At 36.6% G+C, this 22648-nt stretch overlaps 1 protein-coding gene across 2 annotated transcripts in view; it reads left to right on the forward strand.

Moving 5' to 3' along the window:
• Positions 1 to 22648, forward strand: part of LOC117994139 (AT-rich interactive domain-containing protein 5B-like) — a 102324-nt gene that overhangs the window by 20974 nt on the left and 58702 nt on the right. The window lies entirely within an intron of this gene.

The following is a 22648-nucleotide window of genomic DNA, read 5'->3' on the forward strand; positions in this document are numbered from 1 at the left end:
TATTGTAGATTGATGATACTACATCTGTCGAGAAAACTTCAAACAAGTGCCAACAAGAAGTGTATAAAGTTTCAATTCAACCGGCAGAACGATGCGTTAATGTATAGTTAACGAACAAACAGACAAATATTAATATAAGAGAATTAATTATTTGTTTATATGTAAGAGGATTATATTATTTACCTTGACCTATCATATTTTACTTATCCGAGTACTTAATCGTAAAGTTTTAAGTATTATGTTAATAAGGTAACAAGTTTTTGCTACTTTAATGTTTTTAACCGTATTTTATAACTGCTTTACTAGCAGTATGAGATGAATTTACATGCAAAGTTTATTTTTATTAATTATATATCACACAGTAATTTTGAAAATTCAATCCCTAAGGGGTTGAAATTTGTGTAGTCCACGCGGATGAAGTCACAGTCATAAGCTAGTTTGTAATAATCATGCACGTTACATCATGTTATCTCAACGAAGCTCATTAATAATTACTGCTGTGAACTTTGTAATTGATTATGCCTCGATGATGACATTTAGATAAAATGTAGTGCAATTGTTGTAAATTTCAATTGCGTCTGATAGCGAGCGATACAAAGAGCAATAATAAACCTAGCTTGATATAAAAAAAATTAAGCAGTTACAGTTGGTTAACAGCAATTTCTAATTTTTTTATATTAGTAACATTTTTGAAAAAATAAATTTAGTGAGTCGCTCTGACTCTCAAGACCTCAATTTTACAAGATAAATATTACATAAACGTATTTTATATCTTTTGTGTTTGTATTATCTAGTTTGTGTAAGTGGCACTGTTCCGTTGCAATTAGACGTAAAATAAATATAAAAAAATTCCGACGAATTGAGAACCTCCTTTTTTGAAGTCGGCTAATAATAACTCGCGGGCAATACATAGTCCATACTTACCCGGTTGAGTTTGTTGTGGGCTCTTCTCAGACCTGGGCGCGTTTGGAGCCCTCATATAATTTCTCACAAATTAACAATTTTGACCATCAGTAAGTGTAACATTTTACCTATTCTGAATAAATAATTTGAGTTTGAGTTTTAGACAGCATCATTACTTACCACCAGGTGAGATTGCAGTCAAGGGCTAACTTGTATCTGAATAAAATAAAATACATAAAGTATTTCTCAAAGAAAGTTTAATAAAAGTTTTGAAACGTTCGTTAACAGGTCAAGATTGTTTCGTTAAAGTACACAATACATTTGCTGCGATGCGCTCGAACTTACGGACATAGAAATCTATAGAGAGATTTTGTGATTGGATTTCTTGGATTTTAATTGATATTTTAAAAAAAATCGAATTTCAAATAGTACTATGCTAGGTTATTTTAATGTCTGAAATAGATAGCAGGCGTAAAATTTGTATTAAAAATTGATAAATTAAGTATACGTATAATATTATGTTTTTATTTGAGTTTAATATGATAGTAAAGAGACATGAAATTGTATTTTTTCCCCATGCAATACAAAAATGATTTTATTTTTATTTTTATAAATTATTTTCTTTATGAAATAATGAATTCTAGGCTCATAAACTACAGCTATACAAAAAAAAAATCACATCATTTTATTGCTACAATCCAATACCCTATTCTTTCACCAATAGATACATTCTTCCTGAGTGACACAGGCTATCCATACTAATCCATACTAATATTATAAATGCGAAAGTGCGTCTGTCTGCTAGCTTTTCACGGCTATCCATTCGTTCAACCGATTTTAACGAAATTTGGTACAGAGATAGCTTGCATCCCGGGGAAGGACATAGGCTGTTTATCCCGGAAAATCAAAGAGTTCCCACGGGATTTTTAAAAACCTAAATTCACGCGTAGGAAGTCGCGGGCATTATCTAGTATTTCATAATAAGCCCCGGTGCGAAGCCGCGGCGGGTCACTAGTATTACAAGTACAATAAAAAGCACGTAGAATCCAGATTGTCGAGTTTCTCGATTGTGCTTATTGAAGAGTTAACGCGTATCTTATCGCGTTCTCATTCTGTGTACATAACTGATAACGCGGTACCGTCGCGCGCAAAAGTGCTATCGCTTTGATTTCATAAATACTAGTGTAATAAGTCCCGCAAATTGCTGTTGCGCTGGAACCATGTCTCATTAACATCGAAATGACGTCATTTTGAAGTCAGCCGAAATATAAATATACCATCAGCTCGAAACTTCAGTCTAGTGTTGACGTCACTAAAATGGCCAGCGTGGTGCACTATAGCGAAATCTTTCTCATACTGAGAGGAGACCCGTGCTCTGTAGTGAGTCGGCTATAGGTTGATCATGATGATGATGAAAATGTCTGAACACTTGTGTCACCGAGTGTCCTCAGAGTAATAATAATATTATTTTGTAAGTCAATGTGAATACCTTTTTTAATGTCCAAGAGATAAGCCGCCCCGGCCAGTGCTTCTCAAACTGATTGATTTTTAGGGTTCCTTCGGGTGCCAACGGAACCATATCACTAAGCCTCCGCTGTCCGTTCGGCCGGCCGTCTGTCTGTCAGCGGGCTTAATCTTGTCTCGTGAACCGTAATAGGTACAGAGTTGAGATTTTCAGTGTGTATTTCTATTGCCGCTATGACAACAATTTTAATAATTAATCATTTCAAATGATCGCCATAAAAAAGTGTTACTTCTTGAACAATGGTATGGAATGGAACCCTTCGTGTGCGAATTCGACTAGCACTTGGCCGATTTTTTTTAATGTCCGCAGAGATAAGCCGCTCTGGCCAGTGCTTCTCAAACTATTGATTTTTTATCTTTATAAGTAAGTATTTAATTTTATCGAAAACTATGATTCCTTTCAGGCATAAATAAAAGAATAAAGTCGAGAGTGAATAGGCATCTTCTAGGCAAGCGCGCTCCATCCTAGGCTGCATCATCACTTGCCACCAGGTCTGATTGCAGCCAAGCGTTAGTTTATGAATTTAAAAAAAACCGGCCAAGTGCGAGTCAGGCTCGCGCAACGAGGGTTCCGTACTACAGTCGTATTTTTTCGACATTTTGCACGATAATTCAAAAAGTATAATGCATAAAATAAATAAAAATCCGTTTTAGAATGCACAGGTGAAGACCTTTCATCTGAGACCCCACTTGATTTAGTTATCTTACTTCGGAAATTGAAAATACTAATTATTAGTGCATGACCACAATTTTCCCCAAATGTCTGATATAAGACCTACCTACCTGCCAAATTTCATGATTCTAGGTCAACGGGAAGTACCCTGTAGGTTTCTTGACAGATAGACAGACAACAAAATGATCCTATAAGGGTTCCGTTTTTCCTTTTGAGGTACGGAACCCTAAAAACTGTCAAAATATTTTTATTCCTCAGATAGTTATACGACTGTAAAAAAACGGGTCCTTTAAAATAATAATGTCGACTCCACGGCAGCGCTGTTTTAACAATTATTTGACAGCGCATGGCTGCCAACGTTCACGGATTACATTTTTGAAGATCGCTATAGATGACGTGTCGTTCGAAATTTGAATTTTATTCGTCCGGAAATGGGTCAAATTAAAATACGTTCATTAGGTTTATTACAAGTATTGACAAGCCTTTACTTGTGGGTTTGATTTCTTTGATGATCCTATACCACGGATTTTTAACAAGATACAGTGCGACAAGACTATCTTGGCGCGTGAGCTAGTCTATATCTATACTAATACTAGCTGACCCGCCCCGACTTCGCTCGGGTGGAATTTAGAAAATAGAGGTGGGGGTTGAATTTCCGAAAATCCTGAAATACCTACATATTTCTTCATTTGTTGTCGAAAACCCAAATACCAATTTTCATGCAAATAACTTGAAAAATTACGGACTCTCATATAATTTTTCATCCCCTATTTAACCCCCTTGGTAGTAGAATTTCCAAAAATCGTGAAATACGTATTTTTTATTTTTTAATCGAAAGCTTAAATACCAATTTTCATCGATGTAATTTCAAAAATGACGGACTTTCATACAAACTTCCATCCCCCATTTAACCCACTTAGGGGTGGAATTTCAAAAAATCCTTTCTTAGTGGATACCTGCTCTTTACAAAGAACACACCCTCCAAATTTCATGTCTCTAGGACCAGCGGTTTAGGCTGTGCGTTGATATATATGTCAGTCAGTCAGGACTTTGAATTTTATATATACAGATCATAAATGCGAAAGTGTGTCTGTCTGTCTATCTGTCTGCCTGCTAGCCTTTCACGGCTCATTCGTCTAACCGATTTCGACGAAATTTGGTATACCGCGGAAGGACATTGGCTACTTTTTATCCCGGAAAACCAAAGAGCTCCTACGGAGTACGGGATTTAAAAAACTCAATTCCACGCGTACGAAGTCGCGGGTATCCTCTAGTCTTAATATATAAAAGGAAAAGGTGACTGACTGTCTGACTGACTGACTGACTGACTGACTGATCTATCAACGCACAGCTCAAACTACTGGACGGATCGGGCTGAAATTTGGCATGCAGATTGCTATTATGACGTAGGCATCCGCTAAGAAAGGATTTCTGAAAATTCAACCCTTAAGGGGGTGAAATAGGGGTTTGAAATTTGTGTAGTCCAAGCGAACGAAGTCGCGAGCATAAGCTAGTATATATATAAAAGGAAAAGGTGACTGACTGACTGATCTATCAACGCTCAGCTCAAACTACTGGACGGATCGGGCTGAAATTTGGCATGCAGATAGCTATTATGACGTAGACATCCGCTAAGAAAGGATCTTTGAAAATTCAACCCCTAAACAGGTGAAATAGGGGTTTGAAATCACGTAGTCCACGCGGACGAAGCCTTTTCGAAAATTCAATGTAGTCTGTAGTCCTCGCGGACGAAGTCGCGGACATAAGCTAGTACAGTGCGACAAGGCTATCTTGGCGCGTGGTAAAAATCGGAACTAACGTTGCCGTCAAGTGTTCCCTTTGTTCTTGTTTGAATATTCTAAGCATTTGTTCTCCAACAGCGCCCCCCTGTCAATGTCATTCAAGTGCCAAGAGAGCCTTGTCGCACTGTAAAGTTCACAACTAAAACCCGACTTTGATCCTCTTAATAAACGCTGAAATATAGTACAGTACGCGACAAAAAGTAATGTGCATCGGCATTTTTTTTTTTTTTAAGAATATTAGCCTGCATATGCATAGCATGTTAAATGACTTATATTCCCCTTTCCTCTCCAATTAAGCGTCAGGCTTGTGCTAGGAGTAGGTACGACAATAGTGCAACAGGCGGGGTTTGAACCGTCGACCTTTCGGTTTTCAGTCCACTCCTATACCGGTTGAGCTATTGAGGCTCTAAAGCTCTATTAAGGCTCATTTAGAATGACATTTCGACTTTGTAGAGCGTTGTCTCTCTCACTCATACCTATATGACGTTTTGTCGGTCTCAACGACAGAGACAGTGCGCTACAAATACGCTATATCCTTCTATAGGTCGATGCACATTACTATTTGCCGCGTACTTTACGCTATATCCTAATCCTAATAATAATTATAAATGTGAAAGTGTGGCTGTTTGGATGTTTGTTACACAATCACGCAAAAACGGCTGAACGGATTTGGCTGAAATTTAGAATGGAGATAGATTATACCCTGGATTAACACATAGGCTACTTTTTATCCCGGAAAATCAAAGAGTTCTCGCGGGATTTTGAAAAATGTAAATCCACGCGGACGAAGTCGCGGGCATCGTCTAGTACACTATAATAAGGTAACTCTATACGTTTTTGTGTCTACATCCGCCCTTGGCCCCGATCGATGGCTACATTGAAATTCAAACCTTTTTTAGGGTTCCGTACCTCAAAAGGAAAAACGGAACCCCTATATAGGATCACTTTGTTGTCTGTCTGTCAAGAAACCTACAGGGTACTTCCCCTTGACCTAGAATCATGAAATTTGGTAGGTAGCTAGATCTTATAGCTGACATTTGGGGAAAAAGCTGAAAACCGTGAATTTAGGGTTAGATCACACGAAAAAATTAAATTGTGGTCATGAACTAATAATTAGTATTTTCAACTTTCGAAGTGAGTGACTATATCAAGTGGGGTATCATATGAAAGGTCTTCATTTGTACATTCTAAAACAGATTTTATTTATTTTAATGTATTGTCTGTTTTGAATTATCGTGCAAAATGTCGAAAAAATACGACTGTGGTACGGAACCCTCATTACGCGAGCCTGACTCGCACTTGGCTGGTTTTTTTAAGTATGAAGTCTAACAGCAGTACTCAGAGTCGCTAATTGTTACTTAAGATTGAGTAAAAAGTAAAACGAGACAGCTTTATGTGAGAGATATAGCTCTGTCTCGTTTTAACTAAACTTAAGTAACGATTAAGCGAGTCTGAGTACGGCTGTACGTCACATCTTGTTTCACCTTATTTAGGTATTTAAAAAAAAAACTTTAACTAACCTAACTAGCGATTTAACTAAATTGCATAGTACCTAAAACCTAATTAATACCTCCGATTTCCTATACCTAAGTAAAAACTAAAGACAGATAATAAGAAAAATAAATAAACCATAAAAAAACTAATTGAGTGTTACGTCACAATCTACCTAACTAAAACTATTTCACGCGAAACTGCACTCTATTTACTTACACGCAAAAGTTACAAATTAAATGTATAAATACCAATTTTTATACCAAAATTCGACTCTATGTCTTTCTTGTTAAAGTCGAAGATTAAGCTCAATTCTAAAACTATGTCAAGCGAAAATCGACTTTAAAAGTATCTACACTAAAGTATACTTTATATGAATTATTTGTTAGCATTATTAATTTGATTTTTAACTGTATGGTATTAGAGTTCTAAATCCAATAAAGTTATTCTCAGATTCGCCTCACGCTCAACCTGAACGCGTTTTTCGAATTCTAAAATGACATAACTCTCATACAAATCTCAAAGGAAATTGATCTTTAATTTGTTGGTGATAAAGCTGAGTTTGGAACGATCGGAAGTTGTTATGTTTTGTATGTGTTCGTGACCGTAAAATTAGATGTTCCTGTGTGCGTATATTAAAGGTTGCTCTGTCGGTTGAGTGGAATACGGCTGCAACTCGGCTTGTCTATCAATTTTTCATCTGTTTTGGCATTTTGCTAATTATTTTGAACTAGATGATGCCCGCGACTTCCGATCGTCCGCGTGGATTTAGGTTTTTAAAAATCCTATAGGGAACTCTTTAATTTTTCGGGATAAAAAGTAACCTATGTCCTAACTAAGTCCTAACTAACTAAGCTAACTCTGAACCAAATTTCATCAAAGTCGGTTGAACTGTTGGACCGTGAAAAGCTAGCAGACAGACATACTCGCATTTATAATATTATAGTATGGATTTCTTTCCATATTATTTCTTACTTAAAGTGATTCCCGTGGGAAATCTTTGATTTTCTTTGATGTCCGTCTCCAGTATGCAAGCTATCTCTGTACCAAGTACATGAGCCCTGACATTTCGTCCATGTATAATCAAGTTTTTTTTATCCTGTGGGAGCTCTATAATTTTCGGAGACCAAAAGTAGTCCTTCCTTCAAGCTAATTTCTTCACCTACCCGTAACATCGGTTAAACGGATAGACTGTGAAAAGCTATCAGACAGACAGACTTACGTTGTTCTTTATTGTATTAGTATGTATAATAATAATCTTTCAGTAAACATGTTTTGTATGGGTCCCTGACCTGCAATAAAATGATTTTATTTTTATTTATTGAGGAACAAATTAACGCAGTTTTCGTACAGGAAAGTAAAACTGAATCCTCTGTTAGTTATCTACCGACAGTAATTCAAACCAATCACAAAACAAAATTACGAACAGCTAATAAAATAAATAAAATAAGCGAAAAAGTTGCAAACGCATGGTGTGGAGGCGCATAAATATCAATGTACAATCGAGGTAATTTCTCTCCGCACTGCAGTTCACTTCACACGGGTTTGCTTGTTTTAATTATTAATAATTTATTTATTTTCACTGTTAATAAATTTTATTAATAAACTAGCTTATGCTCGCGACTTCGTCCGCGTGGACTACACAAATTTCGAACCCCTATTTCACCTCCTGAGGGGTTGAATTTTCAAAAAAAAATTCTTAGCGGATGCCTACGTCACAATAGCTATCTACATGCCAAATTTCAGTCTGATCCGTCCAGTAGTTTGAGCTGTGCGTTGATAGATCAGTCAGTCAGTCAGCTTTTCCTTTTGTATACATTTAGAATGAGATTTTGGCTTTATAGAGCGTTGTCTCTGTCACTCATACCTATGTGACGTTTTGTCGGTTTCAATGAGAGAGACAGCGCTCTATGAAACTGGTATCTCTTTCTAAAGGTCGATGTACAATATTTCCTGCCGTGTACTGTACTTAGTAGGAAGAGCTGTGATAGCCTAGTGGTTAGGACGTCCGCCTTCTAATCGGAGGTCGGGGGTTCGATCCCGGGCACGCACCTCTAACTTTTCGGAGTTTTGTGCGTTTTAAGTAATCAAATATCACTCGCTTTAACGGTGAAGGAAAACATCGTGAGGAAACCTGCATGCTTGAGAGTTCTCCATAATGTTCTCAAAGGTGTGTGAAGTCTACCAATCCGCACATGGCCAGCGTGGTAGACTATAGCCAAACCCTTTACATTCTAAAGAGCCGTAGGTCGATTGTCTAAAACCTGCATCAATCATTATTACAATCTCAATTGTTCTGATTGGCTGAATTTGTGCGATTCTTGTTGCAACAATGCATTGTGGCCAATAGTGAGCGAGCATTAACCAATCAGAGGTGATTGCGATCGTGATATTGTAGCTGGCATTCTACCGCAATCGAGCAGCTGTGCTCTGTAGTGTGCCGGCGATGGGTTGATCATGTTGATGACGGACTAACACAGAACTGTCGTTCAGCGAAGTAGGTTAAGCACAAAGCAGGTAATAAGTGTTTAATGTGGAAAAATAGCAATAAATGTACACGTCACAGTTGTGTGTCGTGTCTGTGCGTCGCGCGTCGCCACACCGTATGTAACTGCCTCTCATAGTTATATCACATAAGTCAAAGTCAAAGTCAAAGTCAAAGTCAAATGATTTATTCAAAATAGGCAATTAATAATGATAGATGGATGGATGAATGGATGGTCAGATGATAGATTTCTAAGATATAGTGGTGTTCATATTATTATTATTATCTTGATATTTATTCTCACGCCCGTGTACAAGATAAATATATACTGATATATATAAAAGCCAAAAAGAAATATAATACACTTACATACACTTGAAATAAATGGGTTGCCTGGAAGAGATCACTTTAGTGATAAAGGTCGCCCTCTCTGTAAATTTATCTAAATATATAAAAGGAAAAGGTGACTGACTGACTGACTGACTGATCTATCAACGCATAGCTCAAACTACTGGACGGATCCGGCAATTCGGCATGCAGATAGCTATTATGACGTAGGCATCCGCTAAGAAAGGATTTTTGAATATTCAGCTCCTAAGGGGGTGAAATAGGGGGTTGAAATTTGTGTTGTTCACGCGGACGAAGTCGCGGTCATAAGCTAGTTACAATAAAAAACGGAACATAAATCAGTACCCTTATTATAAATGCGAAAGTGTGTTTGTTTGTTGGTTTATTGGTTTGTTGGTTTGTCCTTCAATCACGTCGCAACGGTGCAACGGATTGACGTGATTTTTTGCATGGGTATAGATAAAGACATGGAAAGTGACATAGGCTACTTTTTATCCCGGAAAATTAAAGAGTTCCCACGGGATTTTTAAAAAACCTAATTCCGCGCAGACGGAGTCGCGGGCATCAGCTAGTTAGATTTAAATGTAATCAGTCAGTGGATAAATGCTAGATGAATGTTTGTCACCAATAGACAGACAGTTACATACGCGAGCGCGCTCGGAACCCTTGCGGACGGAATTAATGTGCGAGCGAGACGGACGATTGTTGTGCTCACAGCGACGCCGTGGAGTCGATATTATACATACATTTATATTTCTGGTGACAGAAGGGCTGGCCCATTTTTTGCGCAACGGATCAGCCTGGCTGTCCAGCGCGGAAATGCAGCCAGTATTCTTGGCACCATTCCACGCGGTCATGATTTATATAGTAATTAGAAGATAAGGCTAGCTTTAAGTTTTATTGTAATATTAAAAAAAGAATTTAAAAACACAAAAAAAATATATATATATTTTAACTAGCTTATACCCGCGACTTCGTGTTAGGTTTGGTTCCGAAATATTCGTTAATTTTTTTAACGAGAACGTCAATGTCATCTTGACATTCGTCCTTTATGAATTTGAAGGTCGAATGTCAAGATGAAATTGACGTTCTCGTTAAAAAATTTAACGAATATTATCGGAACCAAACCTAACATGGTGACAGCGGTGGGATTCGAATGACGTTCTATATGACCAATCGTCGCGCGTCATTCGAATCCCACCGCTGTCACCATGTTAGGTTTGGTTACTTAGGTAATACGCATACAACGCTTCGTCCGCGTGGACTACACAAATTTCAAACATTATCCATTCCCCTATTCAACTCTATTCAGCTTCAGGGGTTGAATTCTCAAAAATCTTTTCTTAGCGGACTACAGAAATTTCAGACCCCTTATTTTTCTAGGGGCTAAATTCAAATACACGTTTTCTATGTTTATGACAATTAGTGTATATACACAATTTCACGACTCTAACTTACAAACTTTTTGTGCAAACAAGTACAAAAAAATGCTGCATCAGTATATTGATGCAGCATTATAAACTCGTATGCTTCTTCGTAATTTTTCTTATTTTTCTTGTTTTATGTAATATTCAGTATTTAATACTATACCTACTAATACCTACCTGTTCGAGGTGTTGCACTGCTGTACAGGACGATATTGCCTACACCATGTACCACCTATATACCTCGAATAAACATTATTCTATTCTATTCTATTCTATTCTATTCTATTCTATTCTAATATTTAGTACTATTGTAAATTGCAGTGATTTTTTATTTTTTCATATTTGTATTTTTAGCTTTAAGTTAACTGGTAATCCCGCGCTTGCAAACTTTTAAAATGCATGCCGGTTTGCCAGTAATTGGGTGTACACTCTAAATTTTTTCTCTGTGAATTGTAATTGTTATTTTATAATATGTGTACTATCTGTTGGCAAACCAATAAAATAAAATAAAATAAAAACTTCAAAACTGGCTTTCATACAAATTTCAAACCCGCGTAGTGATAATATTTTGTCTATAATATGTAGGTATGTCACAGGAAAATAAACATTATTAAAAGGATTATGTATGTCTATCATTTCATCGAGGAGCCTGGATAAGATTTTACACTATCATACTGTGTCGTGTGAGGGACAAAATCCGCAACGAGGAAATCCGTCGGAGAACCAAAGTGACTGACATAGCCCAACGAATTAGCCAGCTGAAGACGGCCGCTGGGGCAGACGTGTTCTGGAGTGGAGACCGCGTATCGGCAAGCGCAGTGTAGGACGCCAACCCGCTGGACTGACGACCTTAAGAAGGTAGTGGGAAGTGGGTGGATGAGGAAGGCGGAGGATCGTGTGTGGTGGCGTGCTCTTGGGAAGGCCTATGTCCAGCAGTGGACGCAAACAAGCTGATTGATTGATTGATACTGTGTCATTTCATCACTTATAAGTAACGCAAAGTGCTAATACGCGTGGCCGCCACTTTAGTGACGTCAGCACTAGACTGAAGTTTCGAGCTGATGGTATATTTTTATTTCGGCTGACGTCAAAATGACGTTATGAGATGTTAATGAGACATGGTTCCAGCGCAATAACAATTTGCGGGACTTATACCACCGAGTGAGATCGCAGTCAAGGGCTAACTTGTAATCTAATAAAAAAGATTTCTCATCAAATGTGACGTTATAAAGTTAGGTTGGTAATTAGTATGTACGAGTATAATATATTATGTATAATGATATGCGTGTTTTTATTATTTAGATTAAATTATTTAAAAAAGCATTGTTTTATATTTTTCTCACATTATAATAATTCAGACTTACGACATAATGTGGTAATTAAAGTAATAATGAAGGTGGTTTAATATGCATTTTCAGTTTTTTAGAAAAAAAATTGAGTATTAAAAACATTGTTGTCTAGGAAATTGCGTTTTGTACAAGCGAAGTCATAGCGCGAGCATAGTGGTCCATTATTATCCTTAACATGAAAATCCACTATCTCGGCTCTCCTCTCAGAATGAGAAGAGTGTAGGCCATAGTCCACCACGCTGGTCTATTGCAGATTTTTAGACTTCACACACACATATGAGAACATTGTGGAAAAGATAATGATGATGAAGACTAGAATTTAATTGTTGTATTCTATTTTTAAACGTTATCAAAATTTCCGGTTTAAAACAATGCATAATAAAATTTGAACAAAAAATAATAATTGTAATTCGACTCGACCGATTTCCTGTTCCAGTGAAAAAATATCGGCGCATACTTGCCGTGGGGACTAGGGTTGTCGATGCGTTACTTGAAATATTTTTAACCGACTTTAAAAAATGAGGTTTTAACGACTTCTTCGGCGCAGTGGTAAGCGGTGTGGTCTTATCAGTGGGAGGTCCCAGGTTCGATTCCTGGCAGGGGTTTGGAATTTTATAATTTCTAAATTTGAAACCTCCGATTGAAAGTCTGTGGTCTTATCATTGAATTAAAAGGAGACCTTTCGAAGTAGATATCAGATTTGTTGAGCATTGTCTCTGTCGTTGAGACCGACAAAACGTCATATAGGTATGAGTGACAGAGACTACGCTCTACAAAGCCGAAATGTCATTCTAATGGCCGATGTACACATTCCTTTCTGCCGACTACTGTACCTATAGGTTTTGATAACCTTGCCGGGTCTTTGCGATAGTTACGTTGTTACATAATATATGTGTATTCTAGCTGACGCCCGCAACTTCGTTCGCATGGATTCAAGGTTTTTAAAAATCCCGTGGGAACTCTTTAATTTTCCAGGATAAAAACTAGCCTATGTCACTCTCCAGGTTTTTAACTATAACTATGCAAAAAATGACGTCGATCCGTTGCTCCGTTGCGACGTGATTGAAGGACAAACCAACAAACAAACACACTTTTGCGTTTATAATATGGGTAGTGATTATAACATAGCCCGCGCGTAGCTTTTCTTTCGTCTTTTCGTCCTTGTGTATTTATAAAAATCCAACTCAATCAACTCTTTAACTTTCCGAGATAAAAAGTTTCCTATATCCGTCTTTAGGATGCAAGTTTTCTATACCAAAATCAAGACCGCTAAAGAGTGTTTAGGACGTGAAAAGATGACAGACTGACAAACATACTTTTGCATGTATAATATTAAGTAGGTAGGTACGGTACAGCTGTTTACATTGACGCCCTCGAGGACGTCAATGTAAACAGCTGTATTATTTAAAAAAATATATTTTTTCTTTTATAATATAACTATTAACTTATGCTTAAAGCTTATGCTCGCGGCTTTGTCCGCGTGGACTACATAAATTTCATCCCCCTATTTTACTCCCTTAGGGATTGAATTTTCAAAAACCCCTTCTCAGCGGGTGCCTACGTCATAATAGCTATCTACATGCAAAATTTCAGCCCAATCCGTCAAGTAGTTTCAGCTGTCCGTTGATAGATCAGTCAGTCAGTCACCTTTTCCTTTTATATATTTAGATATTATTTATCGCTAAAATTCTTTTGTAACTAAATTATTAAGAGTATCTCAAATTCTTATTTTTGACTAACGAATGCCTGCTACTTCATCGGCGTGGATTTAAGTAAAATCCCGTCGGAACTCTTTGATTTTCCGTGATTAAAAGTAGTCTATAGCAATGTTCAGCCCCCCAATTGTGTAAGAATAACCATTTCATCGCTATCGCAATCGTCAATAAATTCTGCCTTTTGATTGGTTGATTCGCTGTTTACATGCTGGGCTGGTCTTCAAATATATCCATGAAAGGCATTCTGAACCAGTGGTAGGTGCATTTGACGATTCAAATGTACTTGTAAAAGTTTAATTGAATAAAAATATATCTGTTCTATTCTATTAATGCAAAAACACACTGATCTGTTGCTCCGTTGCGGCGTGATTGAAGGACCGATCAACAAACTAACACACTTTCGAATTTATAATATTATAGGTAGATACTGATTTTACGTACGTACCTATTTAAAAGATAAGCAACTTTTCATTCTACCTATTAGGAATTTCGATCAATAGAACTGAGACCTCCTTTTAAAGTCGGTTAAATAAATAAATAAATGCATTTGAGCAAACCATGACAAACGACTGACGCACTTGAATACAAATAAAACCAATGTAAATAAAAAACACCTGTTTACATATTTTGCTATGAAAGTGTTGAAAATTGTTGTTTTTTTAAATATTGTAATGTAACTTTACACCTAAAAGTAGGTGTAAGTTTAATTGAAAAGTATAAAAAATCGATCAAGTCCGAGTCAGACTCGCGCACCGGGGGTTCCGTACTCGAGTATTTTTTTTTGACATTTTGCACGATAAATCTAAAACTATGCACAAAAAGTAATAAAAATCTGTTTTAGAATATACAGGAAATTTATCTCTCCGTAAGAACCATCCTCGTACTTCAAGGAATATTATGAAAAAAGAATTAGCGAAATCGGTTCATCTGTTCTCGAGATTTGCGATCAGCAACACATTTATCGATTAATTTTTATATTATAAGATTTTGAATAAATCTCTTGACTTTGACTTTGACTAGCGCAAAATAGTCGTAAATAAAAAAAATAAAATAATAATAAATATATTTTGAACTCTAGTGCCAGCCCTGTGCCCTCCGGTTTGCTTCGTTTGCTTGCTTTACTTAGCACGCTCCCAACGAATAGAGGCGCTACTGAGATTCGCTACTGACTTCACTATGTTTGTGATTTTTACTGTTTACGTAAACCAATTAACTGTTTCCATAGTAATTTATAAAAAAATAAAAAATAAACTATTTCCAAAGGTAAGTTGATTTTATTTAATAGAATAGTATAAACTTAAATCTAAAAAAACAACATTAAATTAAAACTAATATAAATTAAATTAACTCTAAAACCTCATCGAGACCACCGCAGCGAGGCATTGTACCCAAGATGCTGGCAGCATTACCCCCTTTGGATGGCCAAACTAATTCTTTGACCAAGGTAATAGGAAAATATGTTTTATTTATTATAGCAAAAACACTTTACAAAAGCGATTCATTTGTGAAAATCGGTACCCAGTGCAGTATGTGCGACATTTTTATTTTAACTTTTTTTTTGTTATGTTATGATTACATGCCGTATGAAATCCGTTCTCGCGCATAAAATATAGAAATAATTAGAAATGAATAAATTGAATACCTACTTAATTATTTGAAGATTCCTAAAATCACACGACTGCATTTTTAATAATAACTAGCTTATGCTCGCAACTTCGTCCGCGTGGACTACATAAATTTCAACTCCCTATTTTACTCCTTTGGACTCCTCCGCGTGGACTCAAAGAATTTCAAGTCCCTGTTTTATCTCTTTAGGAATTTTCAAAAATCCCTTAGCCTATGCCTACGTCATTATAGCTATCTGCATGCCAAATTTCAGTCTGATCCGTCCAGTAGTTTGAGTTGTGCGTTGATAGATCAGTCAGTCAGTCACTCACCTTTTCAATCTAATAAAAATGGGTAATCTAAACTCATCGCATTCTCAAAACTGTGCTCAGTAGTAGGCCAGTGAGATTTAAGATAACGATGAAGATTATTATTAGTTTGAATTAGTGAAGTAATCAGTACCCTTACATCAGTATCCTTATAATAAATGCTAAAGTGTGTTTGTTTGTTGGTTTGTTGGTTTATTGGTTTGTTGGTTTGTCCTTCAATCACGTCGCAACGGTTCAACGGATTAACGTGATTTTTTGCATGGACCTGGATAAAGACCTGGAGAGTGACATCGGCTACTTTTTACCCCGGAAAATCAAAGAGTTCCCACGGGATTTTTAAAAAAACCTAATTCCACGCGGATGAAGTCGCGGGCATCAGCTAGTAAATAATAATAATAATAATAATAATAGTTTAAAGACAAAAAGTCACGCGCCGCTCTATCCACGTAGCCACTGATAACATTTCGTAAGCGATACACTGCGATCGATGCCTCTTGATACTTGACATTATTTTATTTTTACTGTTTTGATTTGATATTGTTATCGACTAGCTTATTCCCGCGACTTCATCCGCGTGGACTACACAAACCCCTATTTTACCCCCTTAGGGGTTATATTTTCAAAAATCCTTTCTTAGCCGATGTCCACGTCAGAATACCTATTTGCATGCCAAATTTCAGCCCAATCCGTCCAGTAGTTTGAACTGTGTGTTGATAGATCAGTCAGTCAGTCAGTCACCTTTTCCTTATATATATTTAGATAGCTTAGGAGTATTTTCCATGTTTTCCAAGTTAGGTTATTTTATTGTGCGACTTGTTTTTCAATGTTCGTTGTGCCTGTCCGTCAATTGAGTTACACGAGACCTATTATTTAGTATTTTACTACTTTTGAATTTGATAAATATTATTACTTTATTATAAACTAGGATAAAAATAATGACGTACCCTGAAGATCCAACAAAGAGAAGTAAATCCAACAAAGATTTACAAAGTTACAGGCATTTTAATTTTGGTTCCTTTCTTGCAAAACGAAAATTTGTATGAAACCGCACGAAGCTACTATGGCATTAGTAAGGTGTGACGTCAAACTGGTGTATCGTTATCTCTGTCTAATCAGAAATATTTAAATGCTTATAAATATTTTGTTATTTGATCGATTTAATTAGTTTTTTCAGTTTACGTCATTATTTTTATTCTGGTTTATAATAAAGTTATAAAAAAATTGGAGTCAAATACACATTTTAAGCATCTATATAAATGACAAACGAAGAAAATTTTTCACGGTTTTGGAACCAAATAAATCAGCGCCATCTCTTAGATACTAATGAACGACCCGTTTGAAATCCAGACGTCACTGAGGTTGCATTAGTGCATAAGCACCACTGAGTCGGTGCCATTTTGTTTGGTCAATAACCCTGTCCATACGATGTAATATATAAGTCAATGAATTTAAGGGTGTAATTCTGTAACAAATAAAATAAATCAAAGAGCTCTCACAGGATTTTCAAAAATTCTTAATTCACGCGGACGAAGTCATGGGAAAAGCTAGTTTCTAATAATAAGACCGTGGTAAATCAAATTTGACGCGCAGTTGCTAACCTCGGGTACGTCCGTATTAAGGGGAATCGAATCTGCGACCTTAAAATTTAACTATGTAGGTAGAGGTACTTAACTCAAAATATTATTTTCATCTAAATATAATATAAAAGAAAAAGGTGACTGACTGACCTATCAACGCAAGGCTCAAACTACTGGACGGATTGGGCTGTTTGGCATGCAGATAGCCATTATGAGTTATGACGTAGGCATCCGCTAAGAAAGGATTTTTGAAAATTCAACCCTTGAAAAGGTAAAATAGGGGTTTGAAATTCATGTAATCAACGCGGACGAAGTCGCGGGAATCAGCTATTAATAATTAGTCTGCCGGTGTGTATTGTGCCTTAGACTGCATTGTCACTTACCACCAGGTGTGCTTAGTGACGCGAAACCCGCTCATTAAACAAAAACGTCTATTTTCCAAAATATTCAGTATTAGCTGGAATGAAGTTCGGATGGCCTTAATCTAGTTCATTCCGCTCGCAACCGGTTTCAGTGTGGTCTGAGACATAAGTGATAGCGATTTAATTAATGTACCTAACAATTTGCCGACAGAAGTAAAAACTTTTTGTTATCTTTATTTTTAAAAAGGAAAAACTTGAAACTGTCAATTAGCAGTAGATTTTTTTTTATATTCTAATTAATTTTACTTAGTATCAAAATTTATTTAATAGGATACTATCCATAATCTATAAACCCTTATCCATACTAATCAGTACCCATATTGCAAGGGATCCTAGTATTCTCCCAAGTACGGAACCCTATATACCGAAAATATAGTTATATCATAATAATTAATTATTTATTTATAGTTTGTCGCTTGTCGCTTGCGCCACACGCCACCCATTCTATTATTAGTCAGTACATACCAAATCGATAAACCGACTTTAAATGCGACAATGTGTGTTTGTACTTCATTGTGTTTGTTTGTGGAAACTAACTGACTTATACTTGACTAACTTAAGCCCGCGATTTCGTTCGCGTGACTTCACAAATTTCGAACCCCTATATTATCCTCTTAGGAGTTGAATTTTCAAAAATCCTCTCTTAGCGGATGTCTACGTCATAATAGCTATCTGCATGCAAAATTTTAGCCCGATCCGTCCAGTAGTTTGAGCTGTGCGTTGGTAGGTCAGTCAGTTTTTCCTTTTATATATTTAGTTTACGAGTTATGACTTTACTAGACAGACAGACAAACAGACAGACAGACAGACAGACAACAAAGTGATCCTATAAGGGTTCCGTTTTTCCTTTTGAGGTACGGAACCCTAAAAAAACTGAGATCTACGCCGCCTTTTCTATCACTTATTTCAATTCCGTGATCCAAGATTCGATACAATTTGCCAATAACCGGGTGGCGCTGTGGGGGGTGGAGGGAGGGGGAGGCGGGACTGGGGGGGAGGGGCAATTAATAAATCACAGGCCGGTTGCCATGGCGACCGCTCGTTAGGAGTTAGGACGCTGTGGCCCGAGTCAGGGCTGCAGATTCGATTCCTTTGTATTCCTTTTACACTTTCCATTTATTATTATTTTCAATAATATAAAATATTAGGTGATATCCGTAACTTCGTCCGCGTGGGTTTAGGTTTTTTTGAAAATCCAGCTGGAACTGTTTAATTTTCCGGAATAAAAAGTCAATTTTTAAAAAGACCTTTGTAAAACAAATAAATCATTTCAATCATTTCATACGGCACAATACCACGTTCATCAGAATATTATGTACTTTCAATGTTTTGGAGATATGAGCCAATATGAATTCACACTTACATAGTAAAAACACAACCCTTTTTTCTGAGTCGCCGGTTAAAAAAAGAATGCACAAACAAAACCGCGTCTAATAGCTAGTTATTAATAAATACGGTACGTGAAAAAAAAACCGGCGAAAAAACATGGTTTCCTAATCTTCAAATTCTATATAAACCAGTATTAATAAGTTAGATAAACTGACAAGTTGTATTGAACCTTAAAACTATGTGAATAAAGGTGATTTTCCTTTGAAAGTTAGTGAACGATTTAGCACTTACACCCTTTTGTTCATTAAATGTACAGGAACTTCGTGAACAGTTGTTTACTGCGATTAGATATTTTTGATACTTTGTTGTTTTTATTGTTCTTTGTTATCCTACTAATATTAAAAATGTGAAAGTTTATTTTATTTTATTTTATTATAAAGGCACACAAAACAGGTTTCAGCTATAAATGGACCAAATAAAAATAAAAAACAATAGATCAAGATCTAAGCGGTAACCCTTAATATGTGTACACAACAATGCTTAAATAAATATATGCACTAACTAACTGATAAGATACAATTTGTTACTCAATCACCAAAAACGGCTAAACGGATTTGGATGAAATTTGGAATGTAGATAGATTATACCCTGGATTAACACAGGCTACTTTTTACTTTAAATCAAAGAGTTCCCGCGGGATTTTGAAAATAGTAAATCCACGCGGACGAAGTCGCGGGCATCATTTGTTAAGTCGCGGTTATTATGCAACAGTGATGATGATACTAGTCCAATCAGCGACTTTTTATCAAACGTCAAAACGCTCGCTTAGTATAGGAGCTTGTATGAAATGACGATGTGACGTCATACACATGTGACGTTGCTTGACGTACTTTTTTAGTTAAATCGTTAATTTAAAATGGTTAGCAAGCTTAAAACTATCAGCGAATGTGGATTTTACGAATTTCGGAAGTCCTTAATAAAGTCATAGCTGATGTCCGTGATTTCGTTTAATGTTTTTAAAAATCCCGTGGGAACTCATAAATTTTCCGGGATACAAAAGTAGCCTATGTCACTCTCCAGGTCTTTAACTATATCCATACAAATACTGCGTTAATTTGTTTCCCCGTTGCGACGTGATTGAAGGACAAACAAACACACTTTCATATTTATAACATTACTGGTATGGAATGGATATAGTGATGGTAAAGTATAAGTATCCGCACTTGGCCAGCGTGGTAGACTATGGGCAAACCCCTTCTCCTTCGATGATGATGATGATGATGGAAAGTACAAGTATAATATTCAGAAATGAAATAATATAAGTATTGTATATCTTCTAAACTGCGCATTGCGCGTAGTTTTTATGTGGTGTGTCCGGTTGACTGACACACCTTATTGAATGTCAATTTTATACGCCTTAGTTTAGGTCAGGAAGCTACGAAAAGCCATAAAAAATAAAAATAAAACAGTGTAAAATAGCTGATTCTTTCTTGTAAATTTTTCTAGGCAAGCGCGCTGCAACCTAGACCTAATATTAAATTAAGACAAATCTTAAGAATTTTGATTTTAGCTTCTATTTATGAATATTTCGATTTTCTGTGAGACTTGCTAATATTAATAATTAAGTATTTTTTGAAAAGGAGTAGGTACACAAATTTTTAACTTTGTGAATAGATTTCATTCATTAATAGAGAGCAATAAAATGACTATTTATTTTTAATATTAGACTATGCAGCTTGGTTTTTAAAAATCTCGTGGGAACTCTTTAATTTTCCGGGATAAAAAGTAGCCTGTGCAATTTTCTTTAAAAGGTATTACTAAATATAAATAAATAAAATAATAAATTCCTAGTATTGTATATGTATATTACTAAATATATCCAAGCAATATTATAGTTACGTTTACATAGAAGAGTTTGTTAATCTACATTTAAAGCAAATAAAAGATTGATTGAAAGAAAGAAAAAAAACTTAAATTAGAGAACTCCCACGGGATTTTTAAAAACCTTAATCTACAGTGACGAAGTCGCGGGCACTGTCTAGGCAGAAATATATTTTTATCCCACTAATCTAAAGTAGTGAGTGTAAGTATCAAAATTGTCGCGTCACTGTTGTGACCCGCTCTCATCTTTCACCGCGCCAGGGACGGACTGCGACATGTTATTTAGCTATTGTCTTTTTTTTTTATTTTATATAGTTAGGTATAGTATAGTTTAATCAGAATATCATAACTTAGACGCACGATCACGCAATGTTGGAAGACCCCCCACTAGGTGGACGGACGACATCAGACGAGTCGCAGGGAGACGCTAGATAGCGGCGGCGCAAGACCGTGGCGTGTGGAAGTCCCTACAAGAGACCTATGTCAAGCAGTGGACGTGTATCATTTGATGATAATGATGATGATGGTGATCACAACTTAAATACAAAAGAAAAGTATATACAAGTAGAAAAAACTTATCACTAAAAATTTAATATTTACAAAAAATATACGCCGTCCAAATGGTCATGTATGGGCATTGTGCCCAAAACACTGGCGCTATTACCGCGCTGAACGGCAAGGCTTAACCGTTGAGTGAAATAAGCACCAAACGCAAACCCGTTAAGCGAAATAAACTAGATGATGCCCGCGACTTCGTCCGCGTGGATTTAGGTTATTTCCCATCCCATAGGAACTCTTTAATTTTCCGGGGTAAAAAGTAGCCTATGTCCTTCCCCAGGATATAAGCTAACTCTGTACCAAATTTCATCGAAATCGGTTGAACGGTTGGGCCGTGAAAAGCTAGCAGACAGACAGACAGACAGATTTGAATGAAATTTGGTATAGAGGTAGCTTGCGTTCCGGAAATTAACATAGGCAACTTTTAATCCCGGAAAAGCAAAGAGTTCTCACGGGATTTTTAAAAACCTAAATCCACGCGGACGAAGTGGCGGGCATCATCTAGTTTATTTCGCTTAACGGGGTTGCGTTTGGTGCTTATTTCGCTTATTTTGTCTGGTGGGAGACTTCGGCCGTGGCTAGTTACCACCCTACCGACAAAGCCGTGCCGCCAAGCGATTTAACGTTCCGGTACGATGCTGTGTAGAAACCAAAGGGGTATGGGTTTCAGAAAAGCTGCCATACCCCTTCCATCATTACTTACCATCAGGTGAGATTGCAGTCAAGGGCTAACTTGTATCTGAATAAATATTGTACAGTGTTGAAAGTTAATTGATTTCCCGCTGGGATTGCGAATGCAACGAGTTGCATTATTGAATTAATAATTAAAATTAAACTGATTAATTACTGACTAAATAGTTTGCCCTGGTTTTGCTCACCCGTAGGACATAGATAATCGATATGGTTTGATATTATTTTGTTTTGGAAATACGTACGAGCTAAAAATAAAGGTTTTTGTTGATTTAAAATATGTACCTGACATGTAATTAACTAGACATGTAATTAATTAAATATAAAAGGAAAAGGTGACTGACTGACTGATCTATCAACGCACAGGTCAAACTACTGGACGGATCGGGCCGAAATTTGGCATGCAGATAGCTATTAAGTATAACGTAGACATCCGCTTAGGTATTTACTCACTATTTTTAAGGTAATAATAATAATTAATAAAAAATAAGGCTAGGATCCGACCCTGGGTCCCCCGCCCCGCTCCCCGCGGCGCCATTT

Source organism: Maniola hyperantus, chromosome 26, assembly GCF_902806685.2.
Source record: "Maniola hyperantus chromosome 26, iAphHyp1.2, whole genome shotgun sequence".
Classification (NCBI taxonomy): domain Eukaryota; kingdom Metazoa; phylum Arthropoda; class Insecta; order Lepidoptera; family Nymphalidae; genus Maniola; species Maniola hyperantus.